Source organism: Carettochelys insculpta, chromosome 32 (genome assembly GCF_033958435.1).
Source record: "Carettochelys insculpta isolate YL-2023 chromosome 32, ASM3395843v1, whole genome shotgun sequence".
In the NCBI taxonomy this organism is placed as follows: Eukaryota; Metazoa; Chordata; order Testudines; family Carettochelyidae; genus Carettochelys; species Carettochelys insculpta.
Window position 1 is genome coordinate 9640007 of NC_134168.1, and position 12682 is coordinate 9652688.

Genomic DNA, 12682 nt, shown 5'->3' on the forward strand with positions numbered 1-12682 from the left:
GTCGCTGCAGGATGTCGCAGCGGGGGTGGTAGGAGCCCCGCAGCCTACGCCCTTGGCCAACAAGATGGCGAGGACCCGAAAAGCCCTGGACGAGGAGGCCACCATTTCAGGGGCAGAGGGGGTGCCAGTGGAGAAGGAGGACATCACCAGATGATCCCCCCAGTGGCTGTAGAGGCCATGATGAGGGGTGCAAGGGTGAGGGAATTTATTGTTGGGGCACTTTAAGAGATTGGGGGAAGGGAGGAGGAGAGGAGAAGGGAGGAAGGAAGTGGCTACCTACCCCTCCCCCACTGGCCAGGGTGAGGACCTGGTCAGGTGGTGGCGTGGAAGGAGGAGAGAGGGAGGTGCAAGGAAGGTCACAACTCCCAGCACAAGATGGTAAGCGGCTCCTGCGAGTGCTCTGGGATGTGTTGTCGGGGGAGGGGCTCAGGCACCCAACAGAAACAAAAACAGGGGGGGCTGTGGGCACAGGAAGGGGGGGGCAAAATGGAAGGGGGGTAGAACCAGCCAAAGGAGGGGGGGTTGGGGGGAGGAGTGTGCCCACGGGTGCCAGAGGGTGGGCCCACAACAGCTGCTGCAGAGCCTCACAGGAGCAAGGGGGAGCAAGGGGCAGCTGGTTAGAGTGGGGCTCAGATGGGAAAGGCCCCAGCAGTGGCTGGGTGTGGGAAGGCCAGTGGGAAAGGCTGTGGCTGCAGGGGTGGGGCAGGGACCACAACCAAACACCCCACCCCCAGCTATGCAGAAACCCCTCTGGAGCCCCTGTGGACAGGGGTCCCACCCAAACTCACCGCTAAGGAGCAGGAGGCAAGAGTCCCCCACACTCCAGCCACCCAGCAGCTCCTGAGAAAACTAGCTGGAAAGGGTGGGGGAGTGGGAGGAGGCAGAAGCAGCCTGCCTGCCGGGGCAGGAGAGAAGTTGGCCGAAGAAGGGGTGGGGGTCCCAAGAAGAGGGCCCCACAGGGGCTTCAAGCAGCCAGGGGCTGCCCACTCCCAGCACCACGCCTGCCCACTTCCTGGTCTCCAATATGTGGGGAGGGTTCCCAAGGGGGGGGAAAGGACCCCACAGGAGTCCTGCTGGTCTCCTACAGGGTGTGAGCAGCTGGGGAGGGGGCTGCCCTGAGAGAATAGGGAATAGCTGGTCTCACTTAAGCTTGCTTTTAGCTGAACAGAACAGAACAGAAGGAGGAGTTTTCCAGAGGCAGCAGGAGGAGGAGAGCAATGCTCATCCACAAGGGGCTAAAGTGCTGCCCAGGAGGCCCTGGGATTGGAGGAAAGGCTAAGCGGGCTCAACACACAGGAGCAGCCAAGCCAGAAAGAAAAACAGGCTCCTGCTGCTGCTGCTGCTGCTCCAGAAGGAAGAACAGGCAGCGGCTGCTGCTGCTGCCATGACCACGGCCACTACCTGGAGAAGGTACAGGTGGGAGGACTGGTCTGGGGAAGTGACCCTGGGAAGAGCTGCAGTGCTCATAACAAGGGGAACCCTCCCCACCCGCCAGCAGCCACACAGGCCCCCTGGGTCTGAACTGGGAACGAGTGGGGAGGGCCTGTGTCATGATCATGAGGGTTAGCCAGCTGCCTGGGAGTAAAAGGGTTAACCTCCTTAGCCAGGTGGGGTTGGCCTATAGGAATGTAGGTAAGAATTGAATTTTGGCTCCTCCCTCTTCTGTTCTCTGCTTTCTTTTCTTCTTCTTTCCAGCCATAAGGGAGAGAGACACAGAATATCTCCCTCCAAGAACAGGCCCTCCAATCTTCTGTAAGTCGGCTAAAGTTTAGATAGATGCATAAGGCTTGATTGTTTTATCGTTTGGGAAGAGGGGTCTGATGTCTGGGCCCTTTTTAGAAATGTCCTTTTACTTTCTTTGTAACTTTCTTTGTAATCTAGTCATGAGGTTTGCAACACAAATACTGTTGTCAAAATAAAAGTTCTCTCTTTTTCTTTTTATTAACTTGGTATTGGTTAATATTTGTGTCCCGGTTTTTACTTCTGGGGCAAAGATTACCCAAGTCGTCTCTCCCTGGTTTCCTTATTATTACTTGGGTGGTGGCAGCGAATTTTATCCCCAAAATCTAAGGTTTGTAGGGTTTTTGGGGAATGTTTATACCAAACCCTGGTAGATGAGGTTTTGGAGGTACTTTTGGTGGCCCCCACTTCTGCATTTATCTTGCTAGAGTGGGGAAGGAGCCATGACATGGTGGCAGTGGTGTTGAGAACCCAGGATTTTTAAAAGGACACAAGTTTCTCTTTTGTGCTGCAAGATATGCAGTTTTTTTTGTTTTCTTTTTTCCCCTTTGTTTTTGTTGTTTGTTTTTGTGCTGCCTCAGGGTGGGGCAGACAGAAGGTTAACTTTTAGCCACACACAGACCATCCCAAAGAGTTGGGGTTTTTTCCTAGCTTTCAGGACAACTGGATGGTTAAGCTAGAAGAGGGCAGGGAAGGAGCCCAGTACATACTTTTGCTATTGGGCGAAGTAGCCCTAGAGCAGCCAACCCTTCCTAAACAACACCCTGAGGTGGAAGCAGCCTCAGAGCAAGGCAAGATGTCCAGCTCCAGGGACGATTCACACCCTGGAGAGGGGAAACATGAGCATGCTCTGAAGAGTCAAAGGGGAAGTGACGTTGAGGAGGCAGGAGGGGTTGGCAGCTGCCCTAATTCCCCCTCCCCAGCTCTCTCTATGTGGGATTATGCCTCAAGTGCAGGCCGGACTCTAACCGACAAAGAGATGGAGTTCCTCATGCAGATGGAGGACAGGCGTGCACAAGTAAAGCCGGCCAAGAGAGCCGCAGAGACGAGGAGCGCGGAACTAGAGGCCCAAGTTGCACTGGAAAAAGCTAAGCGGGCGGATGTTTCAGGTACTCCACCCAACAACCCCATCACCATTCTGCCCCCCAGGAGACTCCCCGTGTACCAAGTAGGGGATGATGTTGAGGACTTTTTCTTCAACTTTGAGAGGGCCTGCCATGGGTACAACATTCCTCCTTGTCAGTACATGATGGACTTAAGATCACGAATCACTGGTCCTCCACTAGTGGTGGCAGCTGACCTGCCAGGGGGCCTGGCAAATGATTATGAACTGTTTAAGCAAGAGGCCAGACTCAGGATGGGACTCGCTCCTGAAGAGGCCCGGTGTCGCTTCAGGGCCTCCAAGTGGACCCCAACCATACCCTTCCCCAAACATGCCAGTAGTGCACTAAAAAAACTGGGAAACATGGCTCTCTGGAGAGAAAGCCCACACCCAGGAAGAAATATCTCTCCTGATGAAGAGGGAACAGTTCCTTGAGGGGGTTCCGGGAGAAATTAGAGGATACATCCTGGATGAAAAACTGAAAAACCTAACAGAGGCAGGAATGCTCAGTGCCCAACGGATGGAGCTGAGGGGGAAAAGCAGCCAGGAGAGCAGTCCGAGAGGGACCTTCAACAACCGGGAACCATCCAGACCCCCACTTTGAAGGAAAGAGCACAACACACCTCCAGCAAGACTCTGGGGTTCCCCCTGTCCCTCCATTCCAACCCCTGGGAACCTTCCGCACTCCAGTGGCGCGCCCATGGTGCGATGATTTAAATGTAAGGAAATGGGGCATGTCAAGGCCAACTGTCCCAAGAGTACCAATAGGCTGCAGCTCATCACTCTGGGGTTGCCTCCGGAAGCCTCACGCCCTGATGTCTCACACATCCCCCCAGAGCAGCAGGAGACTGTGAGTGTGGGAGGGTGGGAGATTGTTGCATGGAGGGACACCGGAGAACAGGTGTCAGCGATCCACCAATCTCTAGTGCACCCCAAGGCAATAGACCCACAGACACTGGTCACCATTCAACCCTTCAAGGATAACCCCTTTGACCTCCCTCCTTCCTAGTTACCAGTGCAGTACAAGGGCTGGTCAGGGACTTGAACTTTTGCAGTCCATGATGACTACCCTGTTCCTATGCTACTAGGGGAAGATTTAGCCAACCACGTGAACCAGGTTGACGGGGTGGGAGTGATCATACGAAGCAAGGCTAACCAGACCTCCACACCTAAAACCTCTCCTGAGCCTAACTGGGATCAGGCTGTATACCCAGACACACTGGATCCTGCAGTGATGGTGCCTGAACTCAGGCCAGTAGCTGCAAATACGGCCTGTGACACAGTTCCTGAGCCCCAGGCCAGGTTGGCTCCAGACCCAGAGCGGGTGGTGCAGCCAGTGCCAGGGTCAGAGTTCGCCACGGGGGACACCATGGAGTCAGCGGCGACGGCTGAATCTACAATGCTCCCCCATACCTCAGAAGAAAGTGATCCCTCCTCCGTACAGGTGCCCTCTGCTCCTACATGGCCTCTTGTGGGACCCGATCTGACATCTCCAGCTCTCAGAGACCACTCCCAGGCAGAACAAGAAGGAGATGAGAGGCTCCAAGGATCTTGGACGGCGGCCAGAAATGACCCACTGCCTCTCAGCCCTTCGAACAGAACAAGGTTTGTGTTAGAAAGAGGACTTTTATACAGGGAGTCCCTTTCCCATGGGCACCAAGAGGACTGTCATCCTCAGAGACAGTTTGTGGTCCCTACTAAGTACCAGGAAAACCACTGAGGCTTAGCCCATGATCATCCTACTGGCCATACTGGGGTGAGCCGAAACAAAGCCCGGTTGAGAATGTCATTCAACTGGGAGGGGATGGGCCAGGAGGCCACTAGCTAATCCTTATGTGGAGGTATAAATTGTCCCCAAAACGGCAATGATTGTGTGTGAGAAGAAAGTTACAGAGGTCAGACACCAGATTGGCTGTGGTGGCATCAGGGATGGTGTTCCTGATTGCTTGTAATCCATCTTTATGTGGAATATGAGTGTACAGAGCCTCTCCATCCATTGTGGCAAGGATGGCGTTATCAGGAGCTTTTCCAAAGTTTTGTAATTTCCTCAGGAAGTCGGTGGTACCTCGGCTATGGCTGGGAGCGTTGGTGGCATAAGGTTTGAGGAGGGAGTCCACGTAACTGGATAGTGCGGTGGTAAGGGTGCCTATACCTGAAATGTTCGGGCGTCCAGGGTTCCCAGGTTTGTGGATTTTGGGAAGTAAAAAGAATAATCCAGGCTGCGGCTCAGATGGTGTGTGTGAGTTAATGAGGTCCCGAGTAGCAGCAGGAGGGAGTTCCTTCAGTAGGTGTTGGGAATTCCAAAGGAAATGACAAGTGGGATCAGCGGAGAGAGGTCTGTAAAATGTGGTGTTGGAGAGTTGTCTGGCTGCCTCCTGTTCCTAATCTGACTTCTTCAGGATGACGACAGCACCCCCTTTGTCAGCTGGTTTGATTAGGCTGTCTTGGTTCTTTTTGAGACTCTGGACAGCATAGCGTTCAGCGTAGTTGAGCTTGTGTCTCCTTTGGCATTGTTTGTGTCTAATGTCAGACTGAGCACGGTTGCGGAAGCAGTGTCCGTAGAAGTCCGGACTTTCACTAGCAGCCTCAGGGGGAGTCCACGTAGAGTTCTTCTTCTTTTGTTGTTGGTAGGGGGGGTCGAGAGAGTCAGACTGTTGTTGCTAGGTGTGCTGGAAAAATTCCTTTAGACGGAGGCGGCAAAAGAAGGCTTCAGGGTCCCCACAGAATTGTATGAAGTTTGTGGGGGAAGTAGGGCAGAAGGAAAGAGCCCGGGATAAGAGAGACTCCTCTGCGGGGCTGAGCTAGTATTTTGAGAGATTAACAATGTTGTTGGTGGAGCTGCTGTTCTTGTGGTTGAAGTATGCTGAAGACTGAAGTAATGAAGAAACTTTATTCTCTTTTCTTTTTTGTAGAGAGAGGAAGTGTGTTTTCTAAATATCTTGTCTGGCACTGGTAAAGTTTCGTATTGTGGGGTCTTGTGTGGACGCCTGTTGGTTGAGGATAATTTCAAGTTGAGAGAGTTCATTTTTGATCATCCTTTGTTTATTGTAGAGGCTTTTGATCGAGTGGTTCTGCAGTTTCTTCGAAAGCATCTTGCATAGATGTTGACTGTAGTCAGTGTAGTATGTTGATTGTAATGGGTTTTTCACTGCCAGTCCCTTGGCTATAATGCCCATTTTCTTGCCTTTGGAGAGAAAGATGATGCGTGTCTGGATCTGGGCGAGTTTTTTTCGTGTAGTTGATGGATCTCCATTCCAAAGGGCTAAATGTAGTCTTGCCTTGCATGTTGAATAGTAACAGAGAGTAAGCCTTGCTAGTCTCTACACTATCAAGTCCAAAAGCAGTCAAGTAGCATTTTCAAGACTAGCAAAATAGTTGATTAGGTGAGCTTTCGTGGGACAGACCCACTTCTTCAGACCATATCCAGCCCAGAAGAGACTCAATATTTAAGACAGAGAGAACCAAAAACAGTAAGCAAGGAGGACAAATCAGAAAAAGAGAATCAAGGTGAGCAAATGAGAGAGTGGAGGGGTGGGGGGCAAGATCAAGAATTCGATTGAGTTAAGTACGCAGACGAGCCCCTTTTGTGACTCAGAAAGTTCACATCCCGATTGAAACCATGCGGTAATGTTCCGAATTGGAATCTCAATGTCAATTCGTCCGCTTCCCTTTCTACAAAGGAGCGATAATCTCTTTTCAGTAACACACATACCTTGAGGTCCTTGACAGAATGGCCCATGCCATTCAAATGTTGACTAACTGTTTTGTGGCTCTGGAGTGTTTTAATGTCTGTTTTGTGCCCGTTGACCCTTCGTCTAAGGGAGTTCGAAGTCTGTCCAATATAGAAAGCATCTGGGCATTGTTGACACATGATGGCGTATACGATGTTATTAGAGGAGCATGAGCAAGTGCCGGTGATTGTGTGAGTAACCTGGTTAGGTGCCGTGATGGTGTTTGCAGAGAAGATACGTGGACAAAGCTGGCAGCGGGCTTTGTTGCAGGGAAAGGTTCCAGGCCTGGTGTTCCTGGGGTATAAACTGTGGCTGTTAGTAAGGATCCTCGTGAGGTTGGGAGGTTGTCTGTAGGAGAGAAGAGGCAAGTCACCCAGGGCCTTCTGGAGTGTAGCATCCTGATTAAGACTAGGTTGTAGGTCTTGAAGAATTCGTGGCAGTGGTCTGAGTTGGGGGCTGGAAGTGATGAGCAGTGGTGTTCTGTTCTTGGCTTTTTTGGGCTGATCTTGGAGTAGCTGGTTTCTGGGTACGCGTCTGGCCCTGTCGATTAGTTTTTTTACTTCTCCTGGTGGGTAATTCAGGCTTATGAATATTTGGTCAAGTTCTTGTAGTTTTTGGTGTCTGTCAGTTGGATCAGAGCAAATGCCATTATACCGAAGAGCTTGACTGTGAAGACTGGATCTAGTCACGTGGGCAGGATGGAAACTGGAAGGGTGTAGCTAAGTATAGCGATCAGTAGGTTTTGGGTACAGTGTGGTACTGATCAGGCCATCCTTGATTAGTACTGTAGTGTCCAGGAAATGTGTCTCTTGCATCTTGTAATGGAGGCATAAGTTGATGGTGGGGTGTAGATTGTTCAAGTCTCTGTGGAATTGTTGTAGAGCCTCTGTCCCATGGGTCCAAATCATAAAGATGTCATGAATGTATCTGAAGTAGCGGAGTGGTAATAGGGGACGAGAGCTGAGGAGTCGTCGTTCCAGGTGAGCCATAAATAGATGAGCATATTGTGGGGCCATGCGGGTGCCCACAGCAGTTCCACTAATCTGGAGGCATAAATTGTCCCCAAAACGGCAATGATTGTGTGTGAGAAGAAAGTAACAGAGGTCAGACACCAGATGGGCTGTGGTGGTATCAGGGATGGTGTTCCTGATTGCTTGTAATCCATCTTTATGTGGAATATGTGTGTACAGAGCCTCTCCATCCATTGTGGCAAGGATGGCGTTATCAGGAACTTTTCCGCTGTTTTGTAACTTCCTCAGGAAGTCGGTGGTACCTCAGATATAGCTGGGAGCCTTGGTGGCATAGGATTTGAGGAGGGAGTCCACGTAACTGGATAGTGCGGTGGTAAGGGTGCCAATACCTGAAATGTTCGGGCGTCCAGGGTTCCCAGGTTTGTGGATTTTGGGAAGTCAAGAGAATAATCCAGGCTGCGGCTCAGATGGTGTGTGTGAGTTAATGAGGTCCCGAGTAGCAGCAGGAGGGAGTTCCTTCAGTAGGTGTTGGGAATTCCAAAGGAAATGACAAGTGGGATCAGCGGAGAGAGGTCTGTAAAATGTGGTGTTGGAGAGTTGTCTGGCTGCCTCCTGTTCCTAGTCTGACTTCTTCAGGATGACGACAGCACCCCCTTTGTCAGCTGGTTTGATTAGGCTGTCTTGGTTCTTTTTGAGACTCTGGACAGCATAGCGTTCAGCGTAGTTGAGCTTGTGTCTCCTTTGGCATTGTTTGTGTCTAATGTCAGACTGAGCACGGTTGTGGAAGCAGTGTCCGTAGAAGTCCGGACTTTCACTAGCAGCCTCAGGGGGAGTCCACGTAGAGTTCTTCTTCTTTTGTTGTTGGTAGGGGGGGTCGAGAGAGTCAGACTGTTGTTGCTAGGTGTGCTGGAAAAATTCCTTTAGACGGAGGCGGCGAAAGAAGGCTTCAGCGTCCCCACAGAATTGTATGAAGTTTGTGGGGGAAGTAGGGCAGAAGGAAAGAGCCCGGGATAAGAGAGACTCCTCTGCGGGGCTGAGCTAGTATTTTGAGAGATTAACAATGTTGTTGGTGGAGCTGCTGTTCTTGTGGTTGAAGTATGCTGAAGACTGAAGTAATGAAGAAACTTTATTCTCTTTTCTTTTTTGTAGAGAGAGGAAGTGTGTTTTCTAAATATCTTGTCTGGCACTGGTAAAGTTTCGTATTGTGGGGTCTTGTGTGGACGCCTGTTGGTTGAGGATAATTTCAAGTTGAGAGAGTTCATTTTTGATCATCCTTTGTTTATTGTAGAGGCTTTTGATCGAGTGGTTCCGCAGTTTCTTCGAAAGCATCTTGCATAGATGTTGACTGTAGTCAGTGTAGTATGTTGATTGTAATGGGTTTTTCACTGCCAGTCCCTTGGCTATAATGCCCATTTTCTTGCCTTTGGAGAGAAAGATGATGCGTGTCTGGATCTGGGCGAGTTTTTTTCGTGTAGTTGATGGATCTCCATTCCAAAGGGCTAAATGTAGTCTAGCCTTGCATGTTGAATAGTAACAGAGAGTAAGCCTTGCTAGTCTCTACACTATCAAGTCCAAAAGCAGTCAAGTAGCATTTTCAAGACTAGCAAAATAGTTGATTAGGTGAGCTTTCGTGGGACAGACCCACTTCTTCAGACCATATCCAGCCCAGAAGAGACTCAATATTTAAGACAGAGAGAACCAAAAACAGTAAGCAAGGAGGACAAATCAGAAAAAGAGAATCAAGGTGAGCAAATGAGAGAGTGGAGGGGTGGGGGGCAAGATCAAGAATTCGATTGAGTTAAGTACGCAGACGAGCCCCTTTTGTGACTCAGAAAGTTCACATCCCGATTGAAACCATGCGGTAATGTTCCGAATTGGAATCTCAATGTCAATTCGTCCGCTTCCCTTTCTACAAAGGAGCGATAATCTCTTTTCAGTAACACACATACCTTGAGGTCCTTGACAGAATGGCCCATGCCATTCAAATGTTGACTAACTGTTTTGTGGCTCTGGAGTGTTTTAATGTCTGTTTTGTGCCCGTTGACCCTTCGTCTAAGGGAGTTCGAAGTCTGTCCAATATAGAAAGCATCTGGGCATTGTTGACACATGATGGCGTATACGATGTTATTAGAGGAGCATGAGCAAGTGCCGGTGATTGTGTGAGTAACCTGGTTAGGTGCCGTGATGGTGTTTGCAGAGAAGATACGTGGACAAAGCTGGCAGCGGGCTTTGTTGCAGGGAAAGGTTCCAGGCCTGGTGTTCCTGGGGTATAAACTGTGGCTGTTAGTAAGGATCCTCGTGAGGTTGGGAGGTTGTCTGTAGGAGAGAAGAGGCAAGTCACCCAGGGCCTTCTGGAGTGTAGCATCCTGATTAAGACTAGGTTGTAGGTCTTGAAGAATTCGTGGCAGTGGTCTGAGTTGGGGGCTGGAAGTGATGAGCAGTGGTGTTCTGTTCTTGGCTTTTTTGGGCTGATCTTGGAGTAGCTGGTTTCTGGGTACGCGTCTGGCCCTGTCGATTAGTTTTTTTACTTCTCCTGGTGGGTAATTCAGGCTTATGAATATTTGGTCAAGTTCTTGTAGTTTTTGGTGTCTGTCAGTTGGATCAGAGCAAATGCCATTATACCGAAGAGCTTGACTGTGAAGACTGGATCTAGTCACGTGGGCAGGATGGAAACTGGAAGGGTGTAGCTAAGTATAGCGATCAGTAGGTTTTGGGTACAGTGTGGTACTGATCAGGCCATCCTTGATTAGTACTGTAGTGTCCAGGAAATGTGTCTCTTGCATCTTGTAATGGAGGCATAAGTTGATGGTGGGGTGTAGATTGTTCAAGTCTCTGTGGAATTGTTGTAGAGCCTCTGTCCCATGGGTCCAAATCATAAAGATGTCATGAATGTATCTGAAGTAGCGGAGTGGTAATAGGGGACGAGAGCTGAGGAATCGTTGTTCCAGGTGAGCCATAAATAGATGAGCATATTCTGGGGCCATGAACATAAGAACGTAAGAATGTCCATACTGGGTGAGACCAAACGTCCATCCAGCCCAGCATCCCATCTGCCGACGGTGGCCAATGCCAGGTGCCCCAGAGAAGGAGAACAGAAGACAATGATCAAGTGATTTATCTCCTGCCATCCATCTCCTGCCTTTGTTCTGAAGGCTAGGGCACCATACTTTATCCCTGGCTAATAGCCATTTGTGGACCTAACCTGCAAAAATTTATCAAGCTCTTTTTTAAACCCTAATAGAGTCCTGTCCTTCACAGCCTCTTCGGGCAAGGAGTTCCACAGGTTGACTGTGTGCTGTGTGAAGAAAAATTTCCTTATATTAGTTTTGAAACTACTACCCATCAATTTCATTTGATGTCCCCTAGTTCTTGTATTATGGGAAAAGGTAAATAATATTTCTATATTCACTATCTCCAAACCATTCATGATTTTATATACCTCTATCATATCGCCCCTCAATCGCCTCTTTTCCAAACTGAAAAGTCCCAGTCTCTCTAGCCTCTCCCCATATGGGACCCGTTCCAAGCCCCTAATCATCTTAGTCGCCCTTTTCTGAACCTTTTCTAATGCCAATATATCTTTTTTGAGGTGAGGACACCACATCTACACACAGTACTCAAAATGTGGGCGTACCATAGTTTTATATAGGGGAAGTATGATATCTTTTGTCTTATTATCGATCCCTTTTTTAATAATTCCTAACATCCTATTTGCCTTACTAACTGCCGCTGCACACTGCGTGGATGTCTTCAGAGAACTATCCACTATAACTCCAAGATCCCTTTCCTGATCTGTCATAGCTAAATTTGACCCCATCATGTAGTACGTGTAATTTGGGTTATTTTGTCCAACATCATTACCTTACACTTACCCACTTTAAATTTCATTTGCCATTTTGCTGCCCAATCACTCAGTTTGCTGAGATCTTTTTGTAGTTCTTCACAATCCCTTTTGGTTTTGACTGTCCTGAACAACTTGGTGTCATCTGTAAACTTTGCCACCTCACCGCTCACCTCATTTTCTAGATCATTGATGAACAAGTTGAACAGGATCGGTCCCAGGACTGACCCCTGGGAAACACCACTAGTTACCCTCCTCCATTATGAAAATTTACCATTTATTCCCACCCTTTGTTTTCTGTCTTTTAACCAATTCCCGATCCATGAAAGGATCTTTCCTCCTATCCCATGACCGCCTAATTTACATAAATGCCTTTGGTGTGGGACCGTGTCAAAGGCTTTCTGGAAATCTAGGTATATTATGCCCACTGGGTGCCCCTTGTCCGCATGTTTATTAACCCCTTCAAAGAATTCTAATAGATTAGTTAGACACGACTTCCCTCTGCAGGAACCATGCTGACTTTTGCCTAACAATTCGTGCTCTTCTACGTGCCTTGCAATTTTATTCTTTACTAGTGTTTCTACTAATTTGCCTGGTACTGATGTTCGACTTATCGGTCTACAATTGCCAGGGTGTCCTCTAGAGCCTTTTTTAAATATTGGTGTTATATTGGCCGTCTTCCAGTCATTTGATACCAAAGTGGATTTAAAGGATAGGTTACAAACCACTGTTAATAACTCTGCAATTTCACATTTGAGTTCTTTCAGAACCCTTGGGTGAATGCCGTCTGGTCCTGGAGACTTGTTACTATTCAGCTTATCAATTAACTCCAAAACCTCCTCTAATGTCACTTCAATCTGAGTGAGTTCCTCAGATTTGTCACCTAAAAAGGCTGGCTCAGATTTAGGAACCTCTGTAACATCCTCAGCCGTGAAGACTGAAGCAAAGAAATCATTTAATCGCTCCGCAATGGCACTTTCTTCCTTGATCGCTCCTTTTATATCTTTATCGTCCAAGGGCCTCACTGCTTTTTTAGCGGGCTTCCTGCTTCTAATGTATTTAAAAAATATTTTACTATCATTTTTTGAATTTTTGGCTAGCTGTTCCTCAAAATCTTTTTTGGCTTTTCTTACTACATTATGACACTTAATTTGGGAGTGTTTATGTTCCTTTCTAGTTTCCTCACTAGGATTTGACTTCCACTTTTTAAAAGCTGCCCTTTTCTCTCTCACTGCCCTTTTAACATGGCTGTTAAGCCATGGTGGTTCTTTGTTAGGTCTCTTACTGTGTTTTTTTT

The 12682-nt window shown here is 48.5% G+C and overlaps 1 long non-coding RNA gene across 1 annotated transcript in view; it reads left to right on the forward strand.

Annotated features, from left to right (window-relative positions):
- The first annotated feature begins 1170 nt into the window (after nucleotides 1–1170).
- Nucleotides 1171–12682, forward strand: part of LOC142004987 (uncharacterized) — a 36753-nt gene continuing 25241 nt past the window's right edge. The window contains exon 1 of the long non-coding RNA XR_012643043.1: nucleotides 1171–1410. This is a non-coding gene — a long non-coding RNA (uncharacterized LOC142004987). The remainder of the gene's footprint in view (nucleotides 1411–12682) is intronic.